Source organism: Apodemus sylvaticus, chromosome 11 (assembly GCF_947179515.1).
Source record: "Apodemus sylvaticus chromosome 11, mApoSyl1.1, whole genome shotgun sequence".
Lineage (NCBI taxonomy): Eukaryota > Metazoa > Chordata > Mammalia > Rodentia > Muridae > Apodemus > Apodemus sylvaticus.
The window spans coordinates 104,023,071-104,046,846 of NC_067482.1; positions in this window are offsets into that span (position 1 = coordinate 104,023,071).

Sequence of the window (23,776 nt, forward strand, 5' to 3'; positions counted from 1 at the left end):
ACACATTGCACCTCATACAAGAATAGTGGGAGACTTCAACACCCCACTCTCATCAATGGACAGATCGTGGAAACACAAATTAAACAGAGACAAAGTGAAACTAACAGAAGTTATGAAACAAATGGATTTAACAGATATTTATAGAACATTTCATCCTAAATCAAAAGAATATACCTTCTACTCAGCACTTCATTGTACCTTCTTCAAAATTGACCATATAATCAGTCACAAATCAGACTTCAACAGATATAAGAAAATTGAAATAATCCATTATATCTGTTAATCTTCCATGCCTTCTACTAGATCTCTACTAATTTAGGCTGGTCTTAAATAGCAACAAAAACAATAGAAAGCCCATATACACATGGAAGCTAAATAACACTCTACTCAATGATAACTTTGCTAAGGGAGAAATAAAGAAAGAAATTAAGACATTTTAGAATTTAATGAAAATGAAGGAACAGCATACCCAAACTTATGGGATAAAATGAAAGCAGTGCTAAGAGGAAAACTCATATCTCTGTGTACCTCCAAAAAGAAAATGAAGAGAACATACACTAGCAGCTCAACAGCACAACTCAAAGCTCTAGACCAAAAAGAAACAAATACACACAAGAGGTGTAGATGGCAGGAAATAATCAAACTCAGGGCTGAAATCAACCAAGTAGAAACACAAATAACTATACAAAGAATCAACAATACCAGGAGGTGATTCTTTGAGAAAATGAACAAGATAGATAATCCTTAGCCAGACTAACCAGAGGGCACAGAGACAGTACCCAAAATCAGAAATGAAAAGGGAATTATAACAACAGAAATTGGAAATTCAAAAAAATCATCAGCTTCTACTCCAAAACACTATATTTAACACAACTGGAAAATCTGGATGAAATGTAAAATTTCCTAGAAAGATACCAAATACCAAAGTTAAATCAGGATCAGATAAACCATCTAAATAGTCCCATAACCCCTAAAGAAATAGAAACAGTCATTAATAGTCTCGCAACCAAAAATTGCCCAGGACCAGATGGCTTTAGAGCAGAATTCTATCAGCCCTTCAAAGAAGACCTAATACCAATACTCTTCAAACTATTCCACAGAACAGAAACAGAAGAAACTCTACCCAATGAAGGGTATGAAGCCACAGTTAAGCTGATACCAAAACCTCACATAGACCCTACAAAGAAAGAGAACATCAGACCAATTTCCCTATGAATATCTATGCAAAAATACTCAATAAAATTCTCACAAACTGAATCCAAGAACATATCAAAACAATCATTCGCCACAATCTAATAAGCTTCATCCCAGGGATGCAGGAATGGTTCAAAATACAGATATCCATCAATGAAATGCACTACATAAACAAAATGAGGGAAAAAAAAGACATGATCATTTTATTGGATGCTGAAAAAGCATTTGACAAAAGTCAACATCCCTTCATGTTAAAAGTCTTGGAAAGATCAGGAATTCAAGGCTCATACCGAAATATAGTAAAAGCAATATACAGCAAAACACTAGCCAACATTAAAGTAAGTGGAAAAAAACTTGAAGTAATCCCACTACAATTAGGCACTAGACAAGGCTGCTCTCTCTCTCTCTCTCTCTCTCTCTCTCTCTCTCTCTCTCTCTCTCTCTCTCTCTCTGTCTGTCTCTCTCTGTCTCTCTTTGTCTCTCTGTCTCTCTGTCTATCTCTCTATCTATGTATCTGTTCAGTATAGTACTTGACGTTCTACCTAGAACAATTAGACAACAAAAGGAGTTCAAAGGGATACAAATGGGAAAGGAAAAAGTCCAAATATCACTATTTGCAGTTGATATGATTATATACTTAAGCGACCCCAAAAACTCCATTGGAGAACTTCTACAGCTGATAACTTCAGCAAAGGGACCAGATATAAAATTAACTGAAACAAATCTGTAGCCTTCCTATACTCAAAGGATAAACAGGCTGAGAAAGAAATTAGGGAAATGACACCCTTCACAATAGCCACAAATATATAAAGTCTCTTGGTGTGACTCTAACCACACAAGTTAAAGTCTGTATGAAAAGAACTTCAAGTCTCTGAAGAAAGAAATCCAAGATGGAAAGATCTCCCATGTTTGTGGATTGGCAGGAATAATAGAGTAAAAATGGCCATCATGCCAAAAGCAATCTACAGATTCAATGCAATCCCTTTCAAAATTCCAACTCAATTCTGCGTAGAGTGAGAAAGATCAATTTGCAAATTTATCTGGAATAACAAAAATCCCAGCATAGCATAAACTATTCTCAACAATAAAAGAACTTCTGGCAGAATCATCATCCCTGATATCAAGCTGTACTACAGAGCAATAGTGATAAATAATTTATGGTATTGGCACAGAGAGATGCAGGAAGATCAAAGGATTAGAATTGAAGACCCAGAAATGAACCCACATACCTATGGTCACTTGATCTATGACAAAGGAGCTAAAACCTTCCAGTGGAAAAAAGGCAGCATTTTTAACAAATGGTGCTGGTTCAACTTGAAGTCAACATGCAGAATAATGAAAATTGATCCATTCTTATCTTCCTGTACAAAGCTCAAGTCCAAGTGGATCAAGAACCTCAACATAAAAAGATACACTGAAACTTATAGAGGAGAAAGTGGGGAAGAGCCTTGGATTTTGCTCTAAGATCAAGAATTAACAAATGGGACTCATAAAATTGCAAAGCTTCTGCAAGGCAAAGGACACTGTCAATAGGACAAAAGAGATTAAGAAAAGATCTTTACCAATCCTATATCCCATACAGGGCTAATAGCTAATATACACAAGGAACTCAAGAAGTTAGATTTTAGAGAATCAAATAATCCTATTAAAAATGGGTACAGAGCTAAACAAAGAATTTTCAACTGAGGAATATTGAATGGCTGAGAATTACCTAAAGAAATGTTCAACATTCTCAGTCATCAGGGAAATGAAATCAAAATCAAAACACCCCTGAGATTCCACTTCACAGTAGTTAGAATGGCTAAGATTAAAAACTCAGGTGACAGCAGATGCTGGTATATTTACACAATGAAGTACTACTCAGCTATTAAAAATGATGAATTCATGAAATTCTTAGACAAATGGGTGGACCTAGAAAATACCCAAGGTACAATTCACAGACCACATGAAACTTAAGAAGAAGAAAGACCAAAGTGTGAGTGCTTTGGTTCTTCCAAGAAGGAGAAGAAAATACAGGAATAAATACGGAGATAAAGTGTAGAGCAGATACTGAAGGAAAGGTCATCCAGAGACTGCCCCACCTAGGGATTAATCCCATATACACTCACCAAACCCTGACACTATTGTGGATGCCAAGAAAGGCTTGCTGAAAGGAGCCTGATACAGCTGTCTCCTGAGAGGCCCTGCTAGAGCCTTGCAAATACAGAGTTGGATGCTCACAGCCAATCATTGTACTGAGTGCAGAGTCCTGCAGTGGAGGAATTAGAGAAAAGACTGAGGAGCTGAAGGTGTTTGCAGCCTCATAGGAAGAACAATGATATCAACCAACCAAGCCCCCCAGAGCTCCCAGGGACTAAGCCACCAACCCAAGAATACACAGGGCTCTAGCTGAATATTTAGCAGAGCTTTGCCTTGTCAGGCACCAATGGAAGGAGAGGTCCTAGGTCCTATAAAGGTTTGATAGATGCCCCAGAGTAGGGTAATTTGAGGGTGGCAAGTTGGGAGTGGGGTGGATATAGGAATACCCTCATAGAAGCAAGGGGAGAGAGTATGGGATAGGGGACTTCTTGGGGAGGGGGAAACCAGGAAAGGGAATAACATTTGAAATGCAAATAAATAAAATAGCCAATAAAAATTACAAAAAAAAAAAGGAATTAGGGAAAGGATACCTTTCACCATAGCCCCAAACTATATAAAGTCTCTTGATGTTATTCTAACCAAACAAGTGAAAGTTCTCTAAGACAAAAACTTCAAGTCTCTGAAGAAAAAAATTGAAGAAGACCTAGGAAGATGGAAAGATCTCCCATGCTCATGGATTGGCAGGATTAATATAACAAAAATGGCCATCTTGCTGAATATAATCTACAGATTCAATGCAATTCCTATCAAAATTCCAACTCAATTCTTCAAAGACTTGGAAAGAACAATTCTCAACTTCATTTGGAATAACAAAAAACCAGGATAGCAAAAACTATCTCAACAATAAAAGAACTTCTGGGGAAAATTACCATCCCTGACCTCAAGCTCTATTACAGAGCAATAGTCATAAAAACTGCATGGTTTTGGTACAGTGACAGGCAGGTAGATCAATGGAACAGAACTGAAAACCCAGAAATGAACCCACATCCCTATGGTCTTTTGATCTTTGACAAAGGTGCTAAAACAATCCAGTGGAAAAAAGATAACATTTTCAACAAATGGTGCTGGTTCAACTGGAGGTCAACATGTAGAATAATGAAAATTGATCCATTTGCGTCTTCCTGTACAAAGCTCAAGTCCAAGTGGATCAAGAAACTTAACATAAAACCAGATACACTGAATCTAATAGAAGAGAAAGTGGGGGAAAGCCTTGACACGTGGATACAGGGGTTGCTGAACAGGACACCATTGGCTCATGCTCTAAGATCAAGAATTGACAAATGGCACCTCATAAAATTGTAAAGCTTCTGTAAGGCAAAGGACACTGTCAATAGGACAAAATGGCAACCAACGGATGGGAAAAGGTCTTTACTAATCCTACATCCAATAGAATGCTAATATCCATTATATACAAAGAACCAAATAACCCTATTAAAAGATGTGGAACAAAGCTAAACAGAGACTTCTCAACTCAGGAAACTCAAAGAGCTGAGAAATACCTAATGAAATGCTCAACATCCTTAGTCATCAGGGAAATGAAAATCAAATCAACCCTGAGATTTCACCTGACAACAATCAGAATGGCTAATATCAAAAACTCAGAGGACAGAAGATGCTGGTGAGGATGTGGAGAAAGAGGAACACTCCTCCATTGTTGGTGGGGTTGCAAACTGGTAAAACCACTCTGGAAATCAGTCTGGTGGGTCCTCAGAAAATTGAACAGAGGACCCAGCTATATCACTCCTGGGCATATACCCAAAAGATTCTCCAACATATAACAAGGACACATGCTTCACTATGTTCATAGCAGCCTTTTTTATAATAGCTAGAAGCTGGAAAGAACCCAGATGTCCTTCAGCAGAGGAATAAGAAAATAGAAAAAAATGTGGTACATTTATACAATGAAGTACTACTCAGCTATTATAAACAATGAATTCATGAAATTCTTAGACAAATGGATGGACCTAGAACATATCATCCTTAGTGAGGTAACACAATCACAAAAGAGCACACATGATGTGCACTCACTGATAAGTGGATATTAGCCCCAAAGCTCTGAATACCCAAGATACAATTCACAGACCACATGAAGCCCAAAAGAAGAAAGTTCAAAGTGTAGGTGCTTCTCTCCTTCTTAGACAGGGGAACAAAATATTCACAGGAGCAAGTATGGAGACAAAATACAGAGCAGAGATTGAAGGAAAGGCCATGCAGAGACTATCCCACCTAGGGATTCATCGCAGATACAGTCTCCAAACCCTGACACTATTGTGGATGCCAAGAAAGGCTTGCTGAAAGGAGTCTGATATAGCTTCTCTGAGAGGCCTTCCCAGAACCTTACAAATACAGAGTTGGATGTTTGCAGCCAATCATTGGACTGAGCGTGGGGTCCCTAATGGAGGAGTTCAAGAAAGGTCTGAAGGATCTGAAGGGCTTTGAAATAACATAGGAAGAACAATAGTATCAACCAAGCAGACCCCCCACAACTCCCAGGGACTAAGCCACCAACCCAAGAGTACACATGGCTCAGGCTACATATACAGCTGAAGGTGGCTTTGTCAGGAATCAATGTGGGAGAGGCCCTTGGTCCTATAAAGGTATGATAGATGCTCTGTGTGGGAGAATTGAGGGTGGGTAGGCAGGAGTGGGGTGGGTGAAGGAACACCCTCATAAAAGCAGGGCGTGGGATAGAATAGGGGCTTTCCAGGATGGAAGGAAACTGGGTAAGGGAATAACACTTGAAATGTAAATAAATTTAAATAAATAAATAAATAAATAAATAAATAAATAAATAAATAAATAAATAAATAATGAAAAAACGTGGATCACCTACAGATGTGGTTTAGACACAGCAATTTTTTTTTTTTTTAGTATTCTCTATCTGCTAGAAAATTAAACAACTCATAAACATTCTTTGTCACCCTTGTAACATTCCTACAATGCCAGACTACTATCAGAAAAATGGGCCTGTAAGAGTCTTCAACCATCTTACATATATATTGGTTTGTGTTCTACAACTTTCCAATCAAAACTGGGATTTGAATCTTCTAATCCATCTAATGGCAAAACTGGAGCTCTTTACCACCTGAATCCTAGACAACAGACTTCAGATTCCAGTCATTCCATCTGTCAGCAGTTGCTAGGAGTACAAGATTCTGAAGTGGAATTACTCTCAGTCAAGGGGAGGATTACTGGAATTGATTAGGAGTATCTAGCTGCCACTATAGCTAGGGACAACTCATTGAGCGGATGTTCGCAACCCTTGAATTTTGCTAGAGCAATGCAGATCTTGGTAAAGATCTTCTAACTTCATCAGAGATTATGTTTAAATACACACAAATCAGGTGACTGGTGATTTCAGATCTGGGGTCCAGCTTCTCTGTCCATTGTCATTGAATATGCCCACAGGTGAAGGCAAACTGCTTTGTGACTAAGCCACACCTGAAGATGATCCAAAGTCATTTCTCTTTGGCTTTAGAGTTCCAGATGAACCATAGTTGTTTAATGTTGGCTCTAGTCCAAATGGCATGACTGATAAGGTTCTGGACAGGGCATGTGGATTTCAAAGGGAAATAATATTTCATCAGGGGGATGCCTTAAAGGTGTTGATCTTCTATTTTCTATTTGTCAATATTTCTAATTTTTCAAATGTCAATGCATAAAAAAGATGCTATAGGATTTGTTTTACAAGTAAATTCTAATACACCAGAAAAATTCTAATACAGAGAGAGAGCCAGGGATGGATCTGGGCAGAATATGCAAATATTGTTAATATTTAGGAATAAGTATTGGTCCAAGCTTGAGCAGACAGTTCCTGGGAATAAGTCCTTGTGAAGAGGATTTTGTATATGGTTATGGTGGTCTCCTTGCAATTTGTGATATTGGTATGCTGTGAAAATGAACATTTCCAAGTCCACTTTGATTCTGACAACTCCCAGATCTGTTTCACAACTTGGTAGTAATTGAAAAACCAAAAATTAAAATATTGCTGTTAATTTTACAATAAGTATTTGACTTATTTATCTTAACAGTATGATATATTATACATAATATCTATTATATATGTATATTTGGGAAAAAGTAGGTCCTCTGTAACAGAGAGAGCTTACTCTGTGGCTGAGCTGGGCTCAGTATACAAATGGCTTCAGAATGCTTTCAGATAATTCTGCAAAGCCTCCCAGTCTACTCTCCTTCACTGATCGGAAGAAGGAAGATACAGTGTATCATGGAGCCCTTGCTTCTTGATAGCAGTGGAGTCAAGATCCTGCTTAGATACATATTGTCGCTTAAAAGCAAGACTTGAATCTTCTGTCCTCAACCAAAGAAACAGGAATCCAAACTTGATTAAACTATCATTTTACTGGAAGTAGAAGTATTTCCAGGCATTTGAGGTCAGTCTGGCCTACAGGACTAGTAAAACCTAGGGCTCAGGGCTAATAAAAACTTGTCAAAATACCAAACCAAACCAAATCAAACCAAACAAACAACAACAAAAAAACTTGTCTCAAAAAAAGCTACTGACAGATGTGGCTTAATAAGTTAAAGTTCAAATTGCTTTTTGCTTGAACTCATGTTTAAGTGTGTTTAGGTTTCTGAGTAGATGGTGGGAGAATGTGAGATGAATGTATATAAAAATGAATGTATGCAGAAGAACACCAGGCATAGTTATTAAGAATCAGGAAGCATTTGCCCCATACTAGTTCTTCCTATAACTGAAGGGTGGCCTTGGCCTTACCATGGATTTGCTCAGTATTTTCATAAATACAGTGAAGACTCTGACTGTAGGAACAGACAGCAAATGTCCTAACACAGGAGCCAAGCTGTCGCGAAGCTGGCCGTAGACACTCAGCTCTCATTCTGTCTTAATGACATCAAGCATACTGCAGATGGAGCTGTAGTTCATTAAGAAATGGTTGAGGGAAAAGGAAGGGAAAACCCAAAGCTGCTGCTGCTCTGGGGGAGTTAGTTGATGCCATCTGTCTTTGTGACACCAAGGAGAAGCACAAGGAGATTCAGCAGCTACATTTAGTTTATAATGACCTTTCACCTCTGTTGACCTCTGACCTGGTGGTTTTAATCACACAGACATGGGAGCCAGACAGGGCAATGTTTCAGGAGGCAATTCTCCTTTGTAGTGCAGTGGAAGGAAAAGAGATTGAAAATAAAATCTTTCCACTAAGACAAATGGCAGCTGAGCTGCAGCTGACAAAGGGTTAACAGAGCGTCAGGTCTTGCTCCCCTTAGCTGTTTAATTGCTGCAAGCCAGGGAAGCAGTTACAGGCCAGAGCTTTGCTACAGAAGCCTCATTTGTCAAAGACCTGTCAGAAAGTGCCTCTAACTGAATGGAGTTATACAGAAACCAGGAATTGGGTCTTTTTCCTAAATGCAAGTGTCTTGAACTGTCTTGACTTGTTCTTCAGAAGAAATTCTCTACACAATTCCCTTTTCATGTATTAATACATTATAACTCCAATACCAAAATAAACATACCACAGACAAAGAATGGGTTGCCTGTGAAAACCATTTGTGTGTGTGTGTGTGTGTGTATGTGTGTGTGTGTGTGTGTGTAAAGCAGTGATTTTAAACTTGAGCATCGAATTACAATCCCCAGGGAAACCTGTTTAAGGGATTGCTAACTCTACCTTGTCCTCTTGGAGTAGATCTGGGTAGGGTCGAGGAATTAGAATTCTGACAGTTTTTAGTTTATACTGAAACTTTTTGCTCGGAACTGCTTGAGGGACCCACTGTCTTAATCACCCACTGTCTTTTTCACTGAACTCTGCCTTCTCTCTGTGATAACAGTTTACAATCATATACATATGCACCACCGTAAACAAGTCCTACAAAGATACCAAGTATTAACAGATATTTTGACTACTCCCTCTGTATCTGTCATATAAACCCTTCAAAGCACAGATCATTGCCTCAATTAGAAGTTGATTCAGCCCAAATCCAACCCCCAAGCCTGTGTCCTTAAATATTTTTCTACCTGATTGAGTCCAAATTAACTGGCCTCAGACTGATGATAACTGCAATGGCCCATCAAGTAAAGATGCTTGTGATGTGAGCAACCTGAGTGTGAGCCCCAGAATTTGCTAACAGTGAATAGAGAGAATCAACTCCACAGGGCCATCATCTGACTGCCACATCAAGGCACTGTCACTTGTGTCCAGACACACATCATATCTTCATGCACCTAGGCATACACACAAAAATAGTAAAGGTTTAAAAATTGACTGCCCTTCAAGAATCTTGAGTCAGTGTCATAGATATAGAGATAGAGACATATGATATTATATATGATAGGTATATACATATATAACACATTTGTAATTGTATATGTCATATATGTATACATGTGCCATATATATACATATATATAAACATGAGAATATATACATATATATTACATATTTGTACTACGTCTGATTCTAAACAGATGAGTATAACTTTTCTTTCCCTTTATATTACTTGGAACAACAATAACAAAATTCTATTCAAGAAATTTTACAAAATCAACCTGCCCCCAAAAGTATTCCAGTTCTTTCTGGGTACCCAAGAACCACAGGATAAGCCAGGTGTCTGACCTACAGGGCCCAGAACAGTCTGGAGCAGACTAAGGTCCTTGTAAATATCAAATGTAAGTACCACCAACTGTTGTCATTTGTGGTGGTGTTGATGGTGATAGGGATACTAGAAGTGGGCTTTGGTGATTTGTTGTTTGTTTGCTTGTTCATTTTGGTCTTTGCTAGTGGAAATAAGAACAAGAGAGAGCATATATTCATTCCTCCTAAGCCTTAGAGAGGATCAGAACTGGCTGGAGGGGATGGTCAAGAACATGCAATGCTGTTGCTCAGCTTCTGACCAGCTCATCTCATATGAAACCAACGACTCTGAGTTTCTAACACGTTCTCAAGTAATGTCAAAAATGCTGGTCCAGGGTCCATACTTTCAGGACTATCATTTTAGAATAAACATGTCTTAGATTATAACATCTTTTCTCATCCATTCTTTATACCCAGATTCAACAGACACTACTTGAGTGTTTAGTGGATATGTTGTATCTTTGTACCTTTAAGGATAAGGTATCATGTAGGTCCTCACAGTGATTGCTGCATAGAAGGATCAGGAGTCTGAAAACCATAAATGTATAATGCAAGAGTGATCCGATAACAGTAGGTAAGGTAGAGTGAGGAGATTTTAGCTAATTTATTTATTCTCTAAGGAGATCATATCTGTGGGAACGGAGGCCTAACTAGAGTGAGGAACAAGCCAATGTGGTAAGGTTACAAAGACAACAGCAGGGGCGAAGGCACTGAGGTGGGAAAATGTTCATTATATTCTAGGAAAATCAAGAAGGCTGGTTGCTAGAGAGAGAGAGCAAGCAGCAGTCCTGGGAGAAGAAATTGACACTGGAGCAATCTGCATCTTAGTCAGGTCCCCTGGGTTTCTCTGCGCACATCTTGATTTGAGAATTACTTGTAATTCATTCGCTCCTAAAGCTTAACAGTGTCTCTTAATGTATGTTACAGTGTGGGCAGAGATGCAGCTAGATGATGCGGCACAGAATGCAGCTTTGCAGGGTGAGGTATGCTGGACATGCCTAGAGATTGAACTTCGCATCTATTTTATTCATAGAACATGTTCTGCATTCAAATTATTTGTTTCCTGAAAAAGTAAGGGTACAGGGTAGAAAATGGAGAACCAAAACCAAGCCCTAGTGGGCAGAAATGATGATGTGCAGAAGAGATGTAGAGTCACTAGCTAAGTATCAGAAAAACACAACACCTATTATCTCTCACCCAAACTGCACTTTAGAGCTGAGACAAAAATAAAAGGAACAAAGATTAGTTCTCCTGTCCTTCAAAATATGGGTACGTAATCTGCTGCCTTTATAAACGTGATGGAGAACACTTCCTCCTATAAATAAATCAGACTCGATTATTTAATATTAAAACAATGTCCTCACTTTTAACGAGTACAACTGCCAATAGCCAGAACCACATGTTATGAATCACTCCTCTCTTCTTCCTCTGCTTCCCAATTTCCTGCTAAGGAGACAGGGCTGAATGGGGTCATTAATCTGAATTAGAGATACTGTGACCTGCTCTGACTTCCTGGCTAACTCTGTGTGGCAGGGCTGGAGCTGTGGGGGTTCTGCTGTTCTGAGGAAGAGGTGGCCTCGGGGAGATGCTAACTAGTTTTGTTTTTAGGCTTTTATCCCTGCCCAGCTGGACTTTGTACAGCCCATTTACTGTTCTAATTGCTGTTTGGGCATCTCACATTGAGCATCTAAATTATCAGTTTCAATTCTTGCAATGTTGCTAAATGATTAACTTAGCTTAGCCCTTTTCCAGGATTCTAAAAGTTACTCTATGCAGCCTAAAATAATGTACTTCTTCCTAATAGAGAAATGTCTTAGTTATCAATATAACAAAGCACCTGAGATATTTAAATTATAAAGGATAAAAAATAAAAAGGTTAAAAATTTGGGAAACTGGTCAAATACGAGCTTTCAGCCTCTAGTATATGGGTTGAACAGTAGGAATGCATTGCAGAGTTTATTGCAGAACAAGCCATTCACCTTGGAGAGGAAGCAAATGAAAAAAGAGGAGAGGCCCAGATCTCCAGACAAAAGGAGATATCAAGTTCTCACACACTGCTAGTTAATCAGTGACTACTTGCTGGGCTCCTAAATGCTGTACCACCTTCCAATAGCAGCATCCTGAAGATCAAACGTATAACACTGGGGTCTTTGAGGGACACTTACCTTAATCACAACAAGGAGATGTGCATTTTTCCTGTTGAACATCATTCAATGACCGTGATGGTCAGTCATTTCATCATCTACTACTGATTTCTTTTCTTTTCTTTTCTTTTCTTTTCTTTTCTTTTCTTTTCTTTTCTTTTCTTTTCTTTTCTTTTCTTTTCTTTTCTTTTCTTTTCTTTTCTTTTCTTTTCTTTTCTTTTTAAGAATCATCCAGGAAACATGCCCCTGGATGTGACTTCAAGCACATTTCCCAAGATGCTTAATTGTGGAGGGAAAATCTTCCCTGAACATAGCATGATCCCATGGGGTAGGTTCCAGACTGAATAAAGAACATAAACAGGAGAAGGTGTGCCAACATCCAAATGCACAGCTCTATCTGCTCTTTGATTACAGAAGTCATGTGACCAGTTGCTTCACTTTTCTGCCTCCAGGAATCTCATCCACGATTGACTGCACCCCTAAGATCCTGATCTAGAAGAACCCATTATTCCTTAGGGTGCTTTGGTCAGGCTTTAGTCACAGCCATGACTGTGTGGTAACTGATGGAATGGTTATCTCACTGTGGTGCCGCAGTGGGAGAATACTGAACTGAGATGTATCTGCAGTAAGCCTCTTCCATCACAGACTTAGATGAGAGGCAACACAGTCAAAGGCCCTTGAGAATCTAGGTGAGTTCCTCTCAGTAGGGTGTCAAGGTTATAAGTTCCAAAGCACGTACAGAAATGAGTAGGATCAGCTTGACTACTGTCCATCTCAAGCCTTTGAGATTCCATGGCTCTGAGCTCACTCAACCTTACCAATTCTGCTGCCTGGTGGCAGGGACCACTTGCCCTACAATTCTGAAGAGGATGGCATCACAGCAGTGTAATGTCAGAGGAGACATGGGCAGAGTTACAGTAGCCCAGATTCAAATCCCAGCCAGCACTTTGCTGCTTACACGGCTTTGGGAGCTATCTAAGCTTCCTAAAACTTGAGTGCAGGGGGAGGTGATGATTCCCTAATTGGTTCTTGATTGTGTCAATAAAGAAGGTGAGAGCCAGTTGCAAGACAAAGGGTAAAGCTGGGACTTCCAAGCCCCAGGAGGAAGGGAGAAGGTGCAGGGAAGAGGAGTTTTTGTTTGTTTGTTTGTTTGTTTGTTTTGTTTTGTTTTGTTTTGTTTTGTTTTGTTGTGGCCAGGCTTGGGAATGAGAAGAAACCAGCAGTCATGTAAGATCTTGGGGAAATTAAAACCAGTGGCCTCCACCACCAGTATTTAAGCAAGGATGTCAGTGGAGGCTGGCTGAAATAGAGTAGCTGATACAAATTAGCTGATTAGTTTGGGGCAGGAAATTCTGCACCCAGTGATTGTATAATTTGGCAAGTTCTAATATAATAAAGCGTTCAATGTTTTTCTTCCACAGAGCAAAAGTGAGCAGAGAAAGAGAGCAAAGGGAGAAATGGCAAATTGGGAATGAGGCCATCAGCAGCCAATCTCTGAACTAAGCTGGGAGCACAGGCCATGGCCCCAGGCAAAGGAGGGAGGGTGATTTTAAAATTACATGCAACACTCAACTGTCTTCATGAATAAAATGGAGTCATTAGTAACATGTACCATGTGTAGTTATGAATGGACAGCACTGTCTAATGGATACATATGTGCCACACATGTATATTAAATTCTCTTATGTTTTAAATAAAGAAAAAGAAATGAGTGGAATTAATGTTATTTATATTTTATATAAACCAACCCATCAAAATAGTATCATCTCAACACCAATATATAAACCATAAATAAATTCTAATTCCACTACATCTTTAAACAGTGATGCATTGCATATTTATACATAATTTTAACATGTATTAAGCATGTACCAAATGTTGGGTAGGTATGTGTGACTAAAGTATAGGTGCAAGGTTAAAAGATGGATGGTGTTAAGTAAAGGGAGTTCTTCCCATTTAATCACTGTGATCCCTGTCTTTTTAGTTACTATTCGGTTAATTATTTTTTATCTGACACTTGACAGAAGCAACTTAGGGGAAGAAGTATTTGTTTGGCACACCGAGGGTACAAGTGATCATGTCAGGAAAGCTGTAGAACAAGTAGGAAGCTGGTTATATACATTTCCTCAGTCAAGACTCAGAGAGAAAGGGATGCTGATGTTCTTCTTTATCTTAGTCCATGAGATGGTGCAACCCACACATTGCATGGGTCCTCCTTTAGTTAAATTGATCTGGAAAACATCCTCATAGACATGTCCAGAAGTATATTTCCTGGGTGATTCCAAATTCAGTCTAGTTGACAATGAAAATTAACAATGGAAGGCATTTACAAACTAAATTCTGAAATCACACAGCCCCAGTAGTAAAGAGCTGATTCTTCAGGTCTCAATGGTGGTTTCTTTCTGTAATTGAAGAGCTAATGATTTGATGTTCAACTTCCTGTTCAAAGCACTCTCTGCTTTCCTGCTCTGAGCTATATAAGCAGATTCTGCTGCCATGCTGAGTTGCAGGGCCATATCTTGTAAGAGGCTTAAGTTCTTATTACCTCCTATGCAAATCCCTCAGCCTCTTCTTGAATGTCCCTAATGTTGGTCAGCTCACTGTGTGCATAATGCAGCTGTTCCTCCTTTGTGTGAACTCCATTGTGTCCCTGCCTTCTACTCTTCAGTCATCATAGCAACATCTGAAGAGATATAGAACAAGCTAAAGCCTTTCCTGTGGAACAGTCTTGCCTGTCATGGCCATAGCTCTGAAGTGTTCTCTGAGTGTGGTGAAAATAGCCTGCTTTATCTCCATAGCTGCTCACATGTCAGTGAGAGCCCCAGAACCAGATGATCAGAACATGCTGGGTGATACATCTTTTTGTGGATTTCAGTTCATAGAACTAAACACAGGACATCCAGTTAGGCCTAAAGGCAAACAGTCGTGAGGAGAGATGACCACACCATTAATGCCACTTTCTTCACAGCCATTGCAGACCCTCAACCCAGATGGAGCCTGCATGCTTTGTGTGGCTAAGAACTTAGTCTGGGATCGAAATCTGAGCTTGATATCAAGTCTTTCTCAGTCTGTGGGCATCTCGGAAGCCTCACAGCATCTGGACAGACTCACTTAGAGAGGTGGGGTGCTAGGTTGACTCTCATCTCTAAAAAACTAAGGTGGCTTCCCTTGCACACTTCTAACAGTGCAAAATCCTTCAGTAAGATTTCCCTTTGTGTGATATAGATATTTATACCTCACTAACTGCAGATTTGTCTCCTTCTTTCTAGGGTCTCAAGATGCTTCTCCTCAGAAGTTTGGTTAACTTCAAAGCAAATTCTCATGAAGACCTGGTTCAAAAAGGTGGCTGAAATGTGGGGATGTTGGGCCAAGCCAAACACATGTGAGGAATGGAGCAGCTGCAAGGAAAGATTAAGCTTAGCTCTGCTTCCATAGATCAATACATCAGTCAATCTTATTGAGCTCTCTACTCACATATGCTCATTAGCCAAAAGGACTCAGGAGAGGAATTCCAGGACTTGGGGCTAGGGAGGCCTCTGGCAATAAATAAATAAATAAATAAATAAATAAATAAATAAATAAATAAATAAGACACAGGTCACCTCACAAGAGTCAGAAGTTTTCCTGTAGGGTCATTATCTAATTCATACTAAGGGGTTAATGACTTATCAGCTTTCTAAAGGGACTCTACCCAGCTGGGAGTTCACTCATGAAAACTGGGTATAGACTCCCAAACAGGGTAAAGGAATAACAAGTAAATTCTAAATGCAATTTTCTCTGTTTGGACATCTTCCTTAGGATATGAAGAGCTGAATGTTAATTTGGGTTGAAGGCTGTGGTGATATTTGCACATCTTTCCCTCAAAAAGCTTGGGCTACAAATCCACATATGCTTTGTTTCCTCCTCAGTGAAACAGGAATCACCCATTACACAGCACTGGGGAAGAAAGCACTGAATCACAACACTTGGTTTCAAAGGAGGTGTGGTGTTTGCTTCGGCTCATCCTGAATTACATCCAGAGACAAAGGAAGAAAAGGGAACCACACATAATGTGTCTTCCCTACTAGTTCCTGTAAGGTTTCTGTTGTTAGTGTTGATGGCTTTTTGTTTGTTTGTTTGTTTGGTTGGTTGGTTTGTTGGTTGGTTGGTTACTTGGAGGGTTGTTGTCATTTTTGTTGTTGTTGTTGTTGTTTTTAGCAACAGGAGTTCATTTGATGACCTCTTATAAAACCCACATTTGGAAAGCTTTCAAGAAACATTTGACACTCACCCCTGGTCACATACTTCCTTAGATTATTTTTTTATTTGATATATTCTTTATTTACATTTCAAGTTATTTTCTCTTTCCGGGATACCCCCTCTCCAAAAGTCCCATAAGCCTTCTTCCCTCCTCCTGTTCCCCCATCCACCTCTTCCCACTTCTCTGTCCTGGTATTCCCCTACACTACTGCACTGAGCCTTTCCAGGACCAGGGGCCTCTCCTTCCAACTTCTTGGGCATAATATTGATATGTGAATTGTGTCTTGGGTATTCCAAGCTTCTAGGATAATATCCGATTAACAGTGAGTGCATATCTTGAGTATTATTTTGAAACCAGGTTACCTCACCTAGGATGATATTCTCGAGTTCCATCCATTTGTCTAAGCATTTCATGAATTCATTGTTTCTAATGGCTGAATAGTACTCCATTGTGTATATATACCACATTTTCTGTATCCATTCCACCATTGAGGGACATCTGGGTTCTTTTAGCTTCTGGCTATTATAAATAGGGCTGCTGTGAACATAGTGGAACATGTATCTTTATTATATGCTGGGGAATCCTCTGAGTATATGCTCAGGAGTGGTATAGTAGGGTCCTCTGGAAGTATCATTCCCAGTTTTCTGAGGAACCACCAGAGTGATTTCTAGAGTGGTACCTACTCTGCAACCCCAGTAAATGGTACCCCAGCTTGCAACCCCACCAGCAATGGAGGAGTGTGGCCCCTTTTCCACTTCCTCACCACCACCTTTTTCTCCTTAGTTTTTGATATTACCCATTCTGACTGGTGTGAGGTGAAGTCTCAGGGTTGTTTTGATTTGCATTTCCCTGATGACTAAGGATTTTGAACATTTCTTTATGTGTTTCAAAACCGTTCAATATTCCTCAGGTGAAAATTCTTTGTTTAGCTCTGTACCCCATTTTTTGAGAGGGATATTTGGCTCTCTGGAGTCTACCTTCTTGAGTTCTTGGTTTATCTTGGATATAAGCCCTCTGTCAGATGTAGTGTTAGTAAAGATCTTTTCCCAATTTGTTGGTTGCCATTTTGTCCTTTTGATAATGTCCTTTGCCTTACAGAAACTTTGTAGTTTTATGAGGTCCAATTTATCAACTCTTGATCTTTTTTTTTATTATTCCATATAATTTATTTACATTTCAAATGATTTCCCCTTTTCTAGCCTCCCCACTCCCCGAAAGTCCCACAAGCCCCCTTCTCTTCCCCTGTCCTCCCACCCACCCCTTCCCACTTCCCCGTTCTGGTTTTGCTGAATACTGTTTCACTGAGTCTTTCCAGAACCAGGGGCCACTCCTCCTTTCTTCTTGTACCTCATTTGATGTGTGGATTATGTTTTGGGTATTCCAGTTTTCTAGGTTAATATCCACTTATTAGTGAGTGCATACCATGATTCACCTTTTGAGTCTGGGTTACCTCACTTAGTATGATATTCTCTAGCTCCATCCATTTGCCTAAGAATTTCATGAATTCATTGTTTCTAATGGCTGAATAGTACTCCATTGTGTAGATATACCACATTTTTTGCATCCACTCTTCTGTTGAGGGATACCTGGGTTCTTTCCAGCATCTGGCAATTACAAATAGGGCTGCTATGAACATAGTAGAACATGTATCCTTATTACATGGTGGGGAGTCTTCTGGGTATATGCCCAGGAGTGGTATAGCAGGATCTTCTGGAAGTAAGGTGCCCAGTTTTCAGAGGAACCGCCAGACTGATTTACAGAGTGGTTGTACCAATTTGCACCCCCACCAGCAGTGGAGGAGTGTTCCTCTTTCTCCACACCCTCTCCAACACCTGCTGTCTCCTGAATTTTTAATCTTAGCCATTCTGACTGGTGTAAGATGAAATCTTAGGGTTGTTTTGATTTGCATTTCCCTAATGACCAATGAAGTTGAGCATTTTTTAAGATGCTTCTCCGCCATCCGAAGTTCTTCAGGTGAGAATTCTTTGTTTAACTCTGTACCCCATTTTTAATAGGGTTGTTTGGTTTTCTGGAGTCTAACTTCTTGAGTTCTTTATATATATATTGGATATTAGCCCTCTATCTGATGTAGGATTCGTGAAGATCTTTTCCCAATTTGTTGGTTGCCGATTTGTCCTCTTGATGGTGTCCTTTGCCTTACAGAAACTTTGTAATTTTATGAGGTCCCATTTGTCAATTCTTGCTCTTAGAGCATACGCTATTGGTGTTCTGTTCAGAAACTTTCTCCCTGTACCGATGTCCTCAAGGGTCTTCCCCAGTTTCTTTTCTATTAGCTTCAGAGTGTCTGGCTTTATGTGGAGGTCCTTGATCCATTTGGATTTGAGCTTAGTAAAAGGACACAAGGATGGATCAATTCGCATTCTTCTGCATGCTGACCTCCAGTTGAACCAGCACCATTTGTTGAAAAGGCTATCTTTTTTCCATTGGATGTTTTCAGCCTCTTTGTCGAGGATCAAATGGCCATAGGTGTGTGGGTTCATTTCTGGATCTTCAATCCTGTTCCATTGATCCTCCTGCCTGTCACTGTACCAATACCATGCAGTTTTTAACACTATTGCTCTGTAGTATTGCTTGAGGTCAGGGATACTGATTCCCCCAGATTTCCTTTTGTTGTTGAGAATAGTTTTAGCTATCCTGGGTTTTTTGTTGTTCCAGATGAATTTGATAATTGCTCTTTCTAACTCTGTGAAGAATTGAGTTGGGATTTTGATGGGTATTGCATTGAATCTGTATAGTGCTTTAGGCAAAATGGCCATTTTAACTATATTGATTCTACCGATCCATGAGCATGGGAGGTTTTCCCATTTTTTGAGGTCTTCTTCCATTTCCTTCTTCAGAGTCTTGAAGTTCTTGTCATACAGATCTTTCACATGTTTGGTAAGAGTCACCCCAAGATACTTTATACTGTTTGTGGCTATTGTGAAGGGGATCATTTCCCTAATTTCTTTCTCAGCCTGCTTATCCTTTGAGTATAGGAAGGCCACTGATTTGCTTGAGTTGATTTTATAACCTGCCACTTTGCTGAAGTTGTTTATCAGCTGTAGAAGCTCTCTAGTGTAGTTCTTTGGGTCACTTAGGTAGACGATCATGTCGTCTGCAAATAATGATAGTTTGACTTCTTCCTTTCCAATTTGTATCCCTTTGACCTCCTTATGTTGTCGAATTGCCCGAGCTAGTACCTCAAGTACAATATTGAAAAGATAAGGAGAAAGGGGGCAGCCTTGTCTGGTCCCTGATTTCAGTGGGATTGCTTCAAGTTTCTCTCCATTTAGTTTGATGCTGGCTACCGGTTTGCTGTATATTGCTTTTACTATGTTTAGGTATGGGCCTTGAATTCCTGTTCTCTCCAAGACTTTAAGCATGAAGGGATGCTGAATTTTGTCAAATGCTTTTTCAGCATCCAATGAAATGACCATGTGGTTTTGTTCTTTGAGTTTGTTTATGTAGTGGATTGTATTGATGGATTTCCGTATATTGAACCAACCCTGCATTCCCGGGATGAAGCCTACTTGATCATGGTGGATGATCGTTTTGATGTGTTCTTGGATTCAGTTGGCAAGAATTTTATTGAGTATTTTTGCATCGATGTTCATAAGGGAAATTGGTCTGAAGTTCTCTTTCTTTGTTGGATCTTTGTGTGGCTTTGGTATCAGCGTAATTGTGGCTTCGTAGAAGGAATTGGGTAGTGTTCCTTCTGTTTCTATTTTGTGGAATAGTTTGAAGAGTATTGGTGTTAACTCTTCTTTGAAGGTCTGGTAGAATTCTGCACTGAAGCCATCTGGTCCTGTGCTTTTTTTGGTTGGAAGACTTTCTATGACTCCTTCTATTTCTTTAGGCATTATGGGACTGTTTAGATGGTCTAGTTGGTCCTGATATAATTTTGGTATTTGGTATCTGTCAAGGAAATTGTCCATTTCCTCCAGATTCTCCAGTTGTGTTGAGTATAGGCTCTTGTAGTAGGATCTGATGATTTTTTGGATTTCCTCAGTTTCCGTTGTTATATCTCCCTTTTCATTTCTAAGTTTGTTAATTTGGATACTTTCTCTGTGCCCTTTGGTCATTCTGGCTAAGGGTTTATCTATCTTGTTGATTTTCTCAAAGAACCAGCTCCTGGTATTGTTGATTTTTTGTATGGTTCTCTTTGTTTCTACTTGATTGATTTCGGCCCTGAGTTTGATGATTTCCTGCCTTCTACTCCTCCTGGGCGAAATAGCTTCTTTTTGTTCTAGGGCTTTCAGGTGTGTCATTAAGCTGGTAATGTATGCTCTCTCCATTTTCTTTTTGGAGGCACTCAGGGCTATGAGTTTTCCTCTTAGCACTGCTTTCATTGTGTCCCATAGATTTGGGTATGTTGTGTTTTCATTTTCATTGTGTTCTAAAAAGTCTTTAATTTCTTTCTTTATTTCTTCCTTGACCAAGGTATCATTGAGTAGAGTATTGTTCAGTTTCCACGTGTATGTGGGCTTTCTGTTGTTTCTGTTGCTATTGAAGACCACTTTTACTCCATAGTGATCAGATAGGAGGCATGGGATTAGTTCGATCTTCTTATATTTGTTGAGGTCTGTCTTGTGACCAATTATATGGTCGATTTTGGAGAAGGTACCATGAGGTGCTGAGAAAAAGGTATATTCTTTTGTTTTAGGATAGAATGTTCTATATATATCTGTTAAATCTAATTGGTCCAAAGCTTCAATTAATTTCATTGTGTCCCTGTTTAGTTTCTGTTTTCCTGATCGGTCCATTGAGGAAAGTGCAGTGTTGAAGTCACCCACAATTATTGTGTTAGGTGCAATGTGTGCTTTTAGTTTTAATAAAGTTTCTTTTACGAAAGAGGGTGCCCTTGCATTTGGGGCATAGATGTTCAGGATTGACAGTTCTTCTTTTTGTATTTTTCCTTTGACCAGCAAGAAGTCTCCCTCAGGGTCTCTTTTGATGACTTTGGGTTGAAAGTCAATTTTATCTGATATTAAAATGGCTACTCCAGCTTGTTTCCTGAGACCATTTGCTTGTAAAATTGTCTTCCAGCCTTTTACTCTAAGGTAGTGTTTGTCTTTGACCCTGAGGTGTGTTTCCTGTAAGCAGCAAAATGTAGGGTCCTGTTTACGTATCCATTCAGTTAGTCTGTGTCTTTTTATTGGGGCATTAAGTCCATTGATGTTAAGAGATATTAAGGAATAGTGATTGTTACTTCCTATCATTTTTGACGTTATTTTTTAAATTTGAATGCTTAACTTCTTTTGGGGTTGATAAAAGGTTACTATCTTGCTTTTTCCAGGGTGAAGTTTCCCTCCTTGTATTGGTGTTGTCCTCCTATTATCCTTTTTAGGGCCGGGTTTGTGGATAGATATTGGGTAAACTTGGTTTTGTCATGAAATATCTTAGTTTCTCCATCTATGGTGATTGAGAGTTTTGCTGGATATAGTAGTTTTGATTGGCATTTGTGTTCTCTTAGAGTCTGAATGAGATCTGCCCAGGACCTTCTAGCCTTCATAGTCTCAGGTGAAAAGTCTGCTGTGATTCTGATAGGTCTTCCTTTATATGTTACTTGGCCTTTTTCTCTTACTGCCTTTAGTATTCTTTCTTTGTTTAGAACATTTGGTGTTTTGATTATTATGTGACGGGAAGTATTTCTGTTCTGGTCCAGTCTGTTTGGAGTTCTGTAGGCTTCTTGTATATTCATGGGCATCTCTCTCTTTAGGTTAGGGAAGTTTTCTTCCATAATTTTATTGAAGATGTTTGCTGGCCCTTTAAGTTGTAAATCTTCACTCTCATCTATGCCTATAATCCTTAGGTTTGGTCTTCTCATTGTGTCCTGGATTTCCTGGATATTTTGGGTTACAAGCTTTTTGCATTTTGCATTTTCTTTAACTGTTGAGTCCATGGTTTCTATGGAATCTTCAGCATCTGAGATTCTTTCTTCTATCTCTTGTATTCTGTTGTTGATATTTGCATCTCTGTCCCCTGATTTCTTCCCAAGGCTTTCTATCTCCAAAGTTGTCTCCCTTTGAGTTTTCTTAGTTGTTTCTACTTCTGATTTTAGATCCTGGATGGTTTTGCTTAGCTCCTTCACTTGCATGTTTGTGTTTTCCTGTAATTCTTTAAGAGATTTTTGTGTTTCGTCTTTCATGACCTCAGCCTGTTGACCAAAGTTCTCCTGTATTTCTTTAAGAGATTTTTGTGTTTCGTCTTTCATGACCTCAGCCTGTTGACCAAAGTTCTCCTGTATTTCTTTAAGTGTTTTTTGCATTTCCTCCTTGTTGGCTTTTGTATTCTCCTGGATTTCTTTCAATGATTTTTGTGTTTCCCTTGCAAGGGCTTCTAACTTTTGATCCATTTTCTCCTGAATTTCTTTATGTATGTCCTTCATGTGTTCCTGTACCAGCATCATGACCAGTGATTTTAAATCCAAATCTTGTTTTACTGGTGTGATGGGGTATCCAGGACATGTTGGTAGAGGAGAATTGGGTTCAGATGTTGCCATATTGCCTTGATTTCTGTTAGTGACGTTCCTGCGTTTGCCTTTTGCCATCTAGTTCTCACTGGTGTTAGTTTATCTTGTCAGTGCTGGACTCACCAGTGCAAGCTGCCCCTTCCCAGTTGGCCTCTGGTGCACAGCTTACCTCCTGCACTGCTTGTAGACAGTGTGCTGCTGCCCAGGCTGTTCCGATCCCAAAGCAGGCACCCGAAGGCTCCCGTTGGGGCCCGCTGGATTCACTGGAGCACACTGACTTCTCCCAGCTGGCCGCCCGGAAGCCCAGCTAGCCACTTGCAGAACTTGGAGATGTAATGCTGCCGCCCAGACTGATCTGGATCCGGAAGCGGAGAGAGTAGAGCTAAGGGCTTCTGCCTGAGGCCTTGGCCCAGATTGTGTCTGTGGACCAGATGGAGCCTGTGTGCACCCCCAGGGAGTGCCGACGGTGTATGCTACTGTGACCTCCCCTGTGTTCCGCTCACTCTGCGGGGCAGCCGATCCGCCAACCGGGCTGTCGCACACAAGGTTAGCCTGGCCGCCCAGTCCCTGAGTCCAGGCAAAAGCCTGGGAAGCCAAGGTCCAAGCAAAGTTCCCCTAGGGCTATGACTGTTAATTGGGTCCGCCAGGTGACTAGGATGGCGGGCGTGCGCACCCGTGCTCCCTGAAAGCGCCGGGAGAGTCTGCTTTGCTAACAATCACCTGGGCGGGTTGACTCGCAGATGGCCCACCAAGCCGCCCAGTTCTTGGTTTCAGTCCTGTGCCTTTTGGGGCCTGGACCCCCGCTTTGTTAGCTTTAGGCTATGCCTGTTACAGGTCTGCCCGCCTGAGCTCTCTGTCGTCCTGCAGGCAAAATGGCGGCGGTGCGCTCGCAGGCCTGGGCAAAAAACCTCCTGGCTGGGTTGGCACCCCGATGGACCCCCGACCCGCCCAGGGCCTGGGTGCAGGCCAACGCCCGTCGGGC